This window comes from Pan troglodytes, chromosome 14, assembly GCF_028858775.2.
Source record: "Pan troglodytes isolate AG18354 chromosome 14, NHGRI_mPanTro3-v2.0_pri, whole genome shotgun sequence".
Taxonomy (NCBI): Eukaryota; Metazoa; Chordata; class Mammalia; order Primates; family Hominidae; genus Pan; species Pan troglodytes.
In genome coordinates, this window is record NC_072412.2 from 116568537 (window position 1) to 116578988 (window position 10452).

General features: G+C 44.7%; 1 long non-coding RNA gene across 2 annotated transcripts; it reads right to left on the reverse strand.

Annotated features, from left to right (window-relative positions):
* Positions 1-273: 273 nt before the first annotated feature.
* LOC129136876 (uncharacterized) lies at positions 274-10196 on the reverse strand. 2 transcript variants are annotated; one of them, XR_010150571.1, is made up of 4 exons: positions 9652-10196; positions 9010-9097; positions 947-1018; positions 274-409 (listed from the first exon to the last, which is right to left on the reverse strand). It is a non-coding gene; the product is annotated as an uncharacterized LOC129136876 (long non-coding RNA). The 2 variants fall into 2 exon arrangements; XR_008538910.2 differs by lacking the exon at positions 9010-9097 and having other exon boundaries at positions 10042-10196.
* Positions 10197-10452: the final 256 nt, after the last annotated feature.

Here is a 10452-nt window from a genome sequence, read left to right on the forward strand (position 1 = left end):
ATGTGAGTGGGGGTCAGGACTGCACGCTCTGAGTCCCAGCGCTCTAGGCCTCAGTTTCCCCACATGTAAAATGAGAGGTCAGAGCAGAACTGCGGGCACTGGCTAAATGTTCACACACTGGAGCGTGGCTGTCCACGTGGAAATGGCCGGGAAGGCAAAGGACACATCGAACTGCGGAGAGCCAGCGTGATGGAAAGACTGAAACATCTCATTAGTAATTTGACACTGATCACATGTTGAAATCATTACGTGAAATAATGTTATTGCAATGAGTTTCATCTGCATCTTTTTAATGTGGCCACTAGACAATGAAAAGCACATCTTCAGCTCATGCTGTGTTTCTATTGGACGGCCCTGGCCCAGGGCAGCGGTTCTCAGCCGGCTGTACTTTAGCATCACCTGCAGAGCCCTAGAGAAGCACAGAGGCACCAGGCTCAGCCAAACCAGCACGGTCTGCATCCCCAGGGTGAGGCCAGGGAGTCCGTAGTTTCCACCATCTTTCCAGGGGGCTGGCAGGGCTGAGGTGGTGGAGGAGGGGACGGCTCAGCCATGGGCCTCTCAGGTGCACAGGAATCGGTGGCATCAGGTTGAATGCAGTGCTGGTGCTGGAGGGCTGGGTCCGGCTTGCCGCTGGGCGTTTCTAACAAGCTCCCCAAACCAGGTGATGCAGATGCTGAGGGTCCTTGGACCTCACTTTGAGAAGCAAGGCTCCCAGGCACTTTTTAGGCGTAATGGTCTAAAATTCTGTCTTCCTTAATTTCTTGAGAGTTTGACTCTTAGATGTCAGCAGTAAAGCTATGGGCCATTGGAATATGATTCTAGCCCCAAACCAATCAGTTCCCTCCACTGTCTGCAGTTGGTACCAGGTTATCTGGGAAAAAGCCACAGACAACCATCCAGCCCCCTTCATGTACAGGCCAGAGGTTGATAGGAGGGGCTTCCTTACCAAATACTGTGGTCATATCGTCATCCATATTTTTAAAACTTGACTAACTTGACAGCAGTCCAGAACTTGAGCCTAGGGGGAAATAAAAGCCCTATAGTTTAACAATGTTCATTGAATTTGCATTTGCTTCTCTTTAAATGGATACCGTTTTGTGGGTGCCCACCAGCCCCCTCTAGAGGAAGGAGCCTGTCACGCGTATCCATATAGAAGACCACCTAAACAGGCTTTATGTAAGCAACAAGGCTGTTTATTCACTTGGGTGCAAGTGGGCTGAGTCCGAAAAGAGAGTCAGCAAAGGAAGATAGGAGAAGGGCAGCTTTATAGGACTTGGGTAGGCAGTGGAAAGTTAGAGTTGAAGGTAGTTATCTGTTGTCAGCAGGAGAGGGGGGTCACAAGGTGCATGGTGGGGAGATCATGAGATCCATTGTCCAGGAGAAGAATGTCACAGGGTCGATTGATCAGTTAGGGTAGGGCAGGAACAAGTCATAATGTTGGAATGTCGTAAGGTTGGTTAATCAGTTAAGGCAGAAACTGACTGTTTCACTTCTTTTGTGGTTTCTTGGCTGCTCCAGACTTCTTGGCTCCTGCTGGGCATCTGGATGTATACGTGCAGGTCACAGGGGTTACAATGGCTTAGCTCCAGCTCAGAGGCCTGACAGAGCCCTGCCTGAGTTCCAGTCCCTCCTGCAGGCCATGAGAGATGGCCCTGGGAAAGTTCTCTGGGATTTGGGCTTCTTGTCTGGAAAATGGGGGGAAATGTTCATCCTCGGGGTGGCTGTGAGGATGGAGGACGATTGCCCAGGAGCTCTGAGCTGAGCCCCCGCTCCTGGTCCCTGGAATCACCCCTTGAGAGGCCGAGACAACATCCTGGTCCCAAGGATGTCTAGGCTCACCCAGCTGTTTTGAGGTAAGCAAAGTAGGAGGGCACATCTCCTTTTGTGAAAGGAGTCAGAGTGATCTCTGACTGCTGCTCAGAAGAAACAAGATGTATGGGTAATGTAAAAGTCTAAATCAATATTCTAATTTGGGGCATGTCTTAAAATCAGCTAGCAATCCCATATCAGCTCAGTTTCAACAATTGCCCATTTCATAAAAAGCCTTCTAATTTAGTTTACTTGGGATAATTTTACTTATTTTGCTTTACCGTTGTAAAATATATTGCCATTGTACTCTTTGTGTAAAAAGCAGAATAAGCTTACCAACTGTTCTCTTAAATTAAACACTTATTAATCTTCCAGATATCACCTTTTGCTGGAACTCAAAAGTTATGAATGGCCCTTGCCACACCAATGCTTTCCAATTAAACTCTTCTCTACCCTGAATGCAAGAAACTCAATAGTTAGGAATATCATTGCCCCTGTTCAGCCTAAAAAAATTACAAAAGATGGTCTTTGACCCTCTACAACCCTTAGGATTAAGGGTTCTCCTATAAAAGAGAGGGAGGGAAATGTCAGAGGTGTTTGAACAAGAGTAACTCCATCTTGAGTAAGGGCTTGGTAAAATAAGGCTGAGACCTGCTGGAGTACATTCCCAGTAGATTAGAAATTCTAAGTCACAGGATGAGATAGGAGGTCAGCACAAGATCCAGGTTGTAAGGACATTACTGATAAAACAGGTTGTAGCAAAGAAGATGGCCAAAACCCACCAAAACCAAGATGGCGACGAGTGTGACCTCTGGTCATCCTTACTGCTACACTCCCACCAGCACCATGACAGTTCACGAATGCCATGGCAACATGAGAAAGTTACCATATATGGTCTAAAAAGGGGAGGTTTGAATAATCCACCCCTCCACCCCTTGTTTAGTATATAATCAAGAAATAACCATAAAAATGGGCAACCAGGAGCCCTTGGGGCTGCCCTGTCTATGGAATAGCCATTTGTTTATTCCTTTACTTTCCTAATAAACTTGCTTTCACTTTACTCTATGGATTTGCCTCAAATTCTTTCTTGCATGAGATCCAAGAACTCTCTTGTGGGATCTGGATTACAACCCCTTTCCGGTAAGACCTGGAAGCTTAGAAACATGTTCTGGGGAAATGGGAAACAGTTTGCAATGCTATGGCTGCATCATGAAGACCTGGCTTCATGGCTCTGTTTTAGGAGGGGCAGGACTCAGAGAGACGGGCCACCCCCTTTCTCCTCCTTCATAAGCAAAGTGATTTCAGGGTGGTCCCATTTGCAGATAAGAGGTGGAGTCATGTGGGTGAAATGCTGATGTCTGGAATGTGGGTTATTCACAGGACATGTGGCCTCCTGACCTGTAGCCTCGGCTGCCTGGCTGACAGCAGCTGACCCTGCTGAGTGACCCCGACAGTGAATGGTGATTCTGAGCACTTCTTTCTCCTTGTTAGCCCCCACACAATGGTTCCTTCTTTCTGCCATTCACAGTTTTTCTTTATTGGAGGTGTGGTGTCTCAGTGTCCTGGGGCATTGCTTAGGCTCAAGGTCAAGGTCAAGGTCAGTCTCTTCCTCCAGCCCCGAGGTTGGGCTCAGCAGGGCCATGCACCTTCCCTTTCCGAGTGCACAGAGCTTTCCAGTGGTGTCTTCTAGGATCTGAAGTTCCAACACTAAACCAGTGACAAAGCTGATTTCCAAATGGCTTTAATGACAGACAATCTACATACCAATCAACTAGTCTGAGCACATGAAGGCTCAGAACAATGAGGACAAATATACAAAAAGGTCTGAGATGTAATGACAATTGCTTCCCAGTATGCTGACCTTCAGTAAATGAAACAAACAAAGTACGGTTCTCTTTGGATGAGACATTAATGATCATTAAGAATGGGTACGGCTGCATCGTGCAAGTGCTTTGTTAAAAATATTCTTTTCATTTTGTGTCTTTCCCGTAATTATAATGGAAGTATTGTGCAAGTCAGCCAGTAAGCATGTGCAGTAAAATATTTGGGTTTTATAACATCAGTGTGGTTTTTGAAATTCATTGTCAAGTGGAGTGGCTTTGCCATATCCTTCATGTGTCACCTCTGACTTCAGCCTCACGGTTTAAGATGAACATCATGGTTCATCTTAATGATGAATGCTGTGTAATCATGATGTTAAATATGAGTTATAAATTTCTCTTCAAAGAATTAATATGACAGTATGTTCAATTCTTTGCCTTCTACTTTTAAACTTAACTTCCTTGTAAAGCAACCTTTTCTGATTATCTACTCCACCCTGACTCATTCTCCACCTTGACTCATTCTGATTACCTACTCCATCCTGACTCATTCTCCACCCTGACTCATTCCGATTACCTGCTCCACCCTGACTCATTCTCCACCTTGACTCATTTCATAACCGTTTTTCCCTCCAAACCACTCACCCTGTCACTCTCTTTAAATTACTCAATCAGAATTAGTTTAGCCTGTACGGTCTAACCCTAGCCAATAGGGGAATGACAAAGCAGTAGGGACCACGTGCATAAGGAAAAAGAACCCCTTTCCCTCCTTTGTCCAGGTGTGCACTCACCAGTCCTCCATCTGTAAGGGCATACCCTTCTATAGAAGTACCTTGCCTTGCTGAGAATTAAAAAGAAAATTTTATATTCGAGTGCTATTTCTTTTGTGGCACCAAAACTTTACTTATAACAATTTGGGGGCTCATTCGGGATTACATTCCCCTCTGGGGGTGGTCTCTGGTTCTCTCTTGTGAGGAGGTGCATCCCACCCCACTGTGGCGGCCTCAGGGGTGAGAAATCAAGACCCACCCAGTGTGAAGAATAACCCGAGCTCTCAGCTACATGGAAAGAAACTGGCCAGCAACCTAGCTTAAAGGATCCTCCATAAGGGCCACACAAGTGTGTGCATGGACCAAGGAAAAGACACCATGGGAGCTGGTAAAATATTTCCTTGGTGGTTGGGAGCAAGGTAAGAAAGCCGTGGCAGGGGGTGGTGAAGTACTCTTTGGTCGGGGTGGCTTAGAGGTTAAAAAGAGGTGAGACATCCCCATTGGCGGGGACTGAACCTCACACAAACCTCCAGTAATAGAAAAGGCAAGTAATTTCCAGTGGTGGAAATTGAACCTCACCACAAAAGGCAAGAAATTTCCAGTGGGGGCAATTGAGCCTCACCCCAAAAGGTGAGAAATTTCCAGTAAGGGAAATTGAACCTTGATCTCTACCCCAAAACCATCAAGATGGGAAATACCCCAAGCAAGACAGGGAGCAAGAAGGATAAAGATGGTAACAAAGATATCCCCCCAGATAGCCCCCTAGGTCTCATGCTAAAATACTGGAAGGATAATGAATGGATTAAACATAGGAAAAAGCAACAAATGATAAAATATTGCTGTTTTATTTGGACTCAGGGGCCCATCCTCAGACCCTCAATCTTCTGGCCAAGGTTTGGATCAAATGAGGACGTAATGTGTCAGCTTCTAATCTGATATGTTAATGATAAAAGTCCAGTGTCTCAAGAAGAACTAGGCTATGCCCTTTGTTGGAGGGAAGGACCTGCCCTTCTTTTTCCCTTAAAAACAAATAGGGAAGAACCCAATCTAGCACATCAAAATTAAAAGTCAGAGGAGCCAGCTCTCATGCCTAAAGACTCCAGTGCGTGGGATCCCCTAGACTATCTTCCCCCATTCAGTGTCCTCAGTCTTTCCCCTCAGACAGCCATTGCCACCTCAGATCCCTTTCCAAATTTCCCCTCTACTCACATTGTCCCTCCTCCTTATAACCCTGACTCTTGGGAATTACTGTCCCACCAGCCTGTTCCCTCCCAACCTAAATATCCCTCTCCAAAAGGACTCTAGCATGAGGTAGAACAATGTAAAAAAGATATTCAGAATTTCCCATTTCTCTCTGTACCTAAGAGGTCAGCCCTGACCCTCTTCCCTTTGAAAGAGGTACCACGGGGTGGGGAGGGCCATTGGCTTTGTAAATGCTCCCTTAACCAGTTCAGAAGTCTGGAATTTTAAAAAGGAGCTTAAACCACTACTAGATGACCCTTATGGAGTGGCAGACCAAACTGACCAATTCTTAGGACCTCAGTTATACACTTGGGTGGAGGTAATGTCCATCTTGGGCATCCTCTTTTCAGGGGAAGGAAGGAGTAGGATTCACAGGGCTGCTATGGTAGTTTAGGAATGTGAGCACCCTCCTGGTGAAAACTTTCCTACCGCAGACCAGAAATTCCCTGCCCGAGACCCTCAGTGGGACAATAATGATGCAGGTCACTGGGAAAATATGCAGGACCTAAGGGAGAGGATAATAAAAGGAATTTGGGAATCAGTACCCTGAACCCAAAATCTTTCTAAAGCATTTGTTATACAACAAGAAAAGGATGAAGGGCCTATGAGATTCCTAGACAGACTGAGGGAGCAAATGAGGCAATATGCAGGCCTCAATTTGGATGATCCCTTTGGGCAAGGAATGTTGAAATTCCAGTTTGTCACTAAAAGTTGGCCAGACACTTCCAAAAAGTTACAAAAGATAGACAATTGGGAAGACCATCTGCTAAGTGAGCTCCTCAGGGAAGCTCAGAAAGTATATGTGAAAAGGGATGAAGAAAAACAGAAACAAAAGACAAAACTTATGTTTTCCACCTTCCAACAGATGGCTCCAAACCCAGGTACTTCTAGACAGAGTTTCCAGGGAGCCAGAAACTATAAAGGGTCCAAACCCTATTTTAAAGGACCCCAGCCTCCATCTGGAGGACCAGGTCCAAGTTTACCAGGCCCCCTAAAGAGTATGGGGGAGCAAAGTTAAAGAATCCCAGAACTAAGAGGAAGGAAGGACAAGATAGGCGCTATAGATGTGGAAGAACAGGCCACTTCAAGAGAGGATGTCCTGAACTAAGAAAGGAGAAAGAATCCCTTCCACTCATGACTTTCGAGGAAGAATAGGGGGGTCAGGGGCTCTGTCTCTTTTATCTTGAGTCCCACCAGGAGCCCTTGATAAGTTTGGAGGTGGGACCTAAACATGAGCTTATCACTTTTTTAGTTGATTCAGGGGCTGCTCACTCCTCTGTTTGTTTCCCCTCGTCTAATGTTGTCTCCTCCTCAGAGGAACTTTTAGTCTCCAGGGTAAAAGGGGAAGGGTTTAGAGCAAAAATTTTAGAAAGCACAGAAGTTAGATACGAGGATCACTCAGCTCATATTTAGTTCTTGTTAATCCCTGAAGCAGGAACTAATTTACTGGGGAGGGATTTAATGTTAAAGTTGGGCATAGGTCTACAAGTCAGCCCAAGAGGATTCCTCACTTCATGACACCTACTCACCAATGCAGATGAAAAATATATTAATCCTAATGTCTGGCCCAAAGAAGGAAACTGAGGGAAACTCCAAGTCCCTCTGATCCACATCATGCTAAAAACTCCGGGAGAAGTAGTAAGAAGGAAGCAATACCCTATTCCCCTAGAAGGTAGGATAGGGTTGAAACCTATAATCAAAGGCCTTATTAAGGACAGGTTTCTCAAGCCCTGTATGTCTCCATATAACACCCCAATACTGCCAGTCAAGAACAGACGGGTCATACCGGCTAGTACAGGACCTTAGATCTATCAACCAAATAGTCCAGACTACCCACCCGGTTGTCCCCAGTCCGTACACCATTCTTAGCAAGATTCCATATAATCATCAATGGTTTACTGTAATAGATTTGAAGGATGCTTTTTGGGCATGTCCCCTGGCTGAAAATAGCCGAGATATATTTTGAATGGGAGGATCCCCACTCAGGGCGGAAACAACAATATCGATGGATGGTCTTGCCTCAAGGGTTCACAGATTCCCCTAATCTTTTTGGCCAAATTTTAGAACAAGTACTAGAAAAAGTTGTCATCCCAGAACAAATATGCCTTCTTCAGTATGTGGATGACATTCTTATACCTGGTGAAGATGTAGAGAAGGTAACTGACTTCTCTACACATATTCTTAACCATCTGCAGTTTGAGGGGCTACAAGTCTCAAAAAGAAAGCTTCAGTATGTAGAGCCCGAAGTTAAATATTTAGGCCCTCGATAAGTGCAGGCAAGCGAAGAATAGGGCCTGAATGAATCGAGGGAATCGTGTCCCTACCCTTGCCTCAAACTAACGAGAACTCAGGAAATTTTTAGGATTAATCGGATACTGCCACAGCAGCCTGTAGCCTTCCTATCAAAGGTCTTAGACCCAGTCACTTGTGGATGGCCTCAACGCATCCAGTCTATCATGGTTACAGCAATACTAGTCGAGGAAAGCAGAAAGTTAACCTTTGGAGGAAAATTGACAGTAAGCATGCCTCACCGAGTTAGAACTATCTTAAACCAGAGAGCAGGGAGATGGCTTACTGACTCAAGAATCTTAAAGTATGAGGACATTCTGTTAGAAAAGGATGATTTAACATTGACCACTGATAATTCACTCAATCCAGCAGGTTTCCTAACAGGGAATCCAAATCTAAGGAGGGAACACACATGTTTAGATTTTTTAGACCAGACATAGGAGAAACCCCCTTCTGGACTGGACGGCACTTATTCATAGATGGTTCCTCCTGGGTGATTGAGGGAAAAAGACAAAATGGGTATTCAGTGATTGATGGAGAAACTCTTGTAGAAATAGAATCAGGAAAATTGCCCAACAGTTGGTCTGCTCAAACACGTGAGCTGTTTGCACTCAGCCAAGCCTTAAAGTAACAGAACCAGGAAGGAACCATCTATACAGATTCCAGGTATGCCTTTGGAGTGGCCCATATGTTTGGGAAAATTTGGACTGGACGAGGTCTCATTAATAGTAAAGGTCAAGGCCTTGTTCACAAGGAGCTGATCACTCAAGTATTGAATAATCTTCAGTTGCCGGAAGAAATAGCTATTGTCCATGTTCCCAGCCACTAGAAAAGCCTTTCTTTTGAAAGTCAAAGAAATAACCTAGCAGATCAGGTAGCTAAGAAGGCTGCTGTGTCTTCTGAAATGTCTATTTTTCACTTAACTCCCTGTCTCCCTCCTCTTACAGTAATCCCCATTTTCTCTTCCACTGAAAAAGAAAAACTAATAAAAATAGGCGCTAAAGAGAATTCAGAAGGAAAATGGGTACTTCCAGACCAGAGAGAAATGTTGAATAAACCCCTTATGAGGGAAGTCTTACCCCAACTACATCAGGGGATCCATTGGGGGCCCCAAGCCATGTGTGATGCAGTTCTCAGAGTTCATGGTTGTATAGGGACTTTGTATGTCTGCAAAGGGACAGAGATGGGGGAGAAATTAAAATATGGACTGGGTATTAGCTGCTATAAGGATTTTTGTTAATTTTGTTAGTGTGATTATGTCATTGTGGATACATTAAAAACAGTGCTTTAATCTGTTAGCAAGAAAACATTTTACATGAGGTGATAAGACACCTGGGGCAGTGCTAAAATATTCCTGATAATGACAAAAGTGTGTGTGTGTGTGTAGAAAAAGCAAGATGGAAAAATGTGCACAATTATTGAAACTGAAGGATGAATATGTGGGTGTTCATGGTATTCTTCCTTGACTTCCTGCAAGTTAGAACATTTCCATAAAGTAACAAAAAGTTAAAATATATAATGTATGTATGGAGTTCTGAAATTATAAAGGGCTTCAAATACAGAAAAACTTCTTAAATTCCTCCATTGCCCAAGGAATAAATGTCCAGTGGTAAAAAATTCAGGGAGATAGGCAAGGATGATGTCTTCATCTATTTGTTCTGCTATAACAAAAATACCCGAGACTGGGTAATTTTAAAAGGACATAAATTTATTTCACATACTTCTGGAGGCTGGGAAGTCCAAGATCAAGCCACTGGCTTGTTTGGTGTCTTGCAAAGGCTGCTGTAAGCATCCACGATGGCGCCTTGTTGCTGAGTCCTCTGGAGAGGAGGAACCCTGTGTCCTCACATGGTGAAAGTCAAGAGAGACAAATGCTGCACAAAGCCTCTTCCATAAGGGCCTTAATCCCATTCATGAGGGAGCACCCTTTTGACCAATCACCTCTTAAAGGTCCCACCTTTTAATGTTATCACTATCAGTTTAAATACCTGAATTTTTGAGGGGACACATTCAAACCACAGCAGAGAAGGACTCATGGGAGAAGAGACTGTCACCTGCCTGATTCAGACCCATGGTTTTCTGTTTGCCCAACCATCTACTTGGGACTCTACCTGAATTCATTCTTATTGGCCAGGTCTTCACTTCTTGCCAGCAGCACAGCAGGAGGACAAAGCAGAGGGTCCCGTCTCCTTGGCTCAATGCCATGCTCCCTCCAGCTGAGGGAGAAGGACTTTATAAAAGTCTTAAGTGTCCCAGCCTTGGTCTCCAGGACAGTGTGGAATGTCAGGACCTGTGACATCATGACCAGGAAGGGAGCTGCTGGCATCTTGCCTGGGCTGAGCAGAGTTTCTATCCAGTCTATGACTGGGTAGGAGGGAGGAGTTTGGTGGGAGTCTTAAGGTAACAGAGATCCTCTCTCCCATTGCTTTTTATGGTGACTTCCTCCATCCTGAGGACTCTGAGGACTGAAGGGGTAGACACTAATTAGAACTCTAAGTGCCAGTAGTCAAAAGCCAACAAAA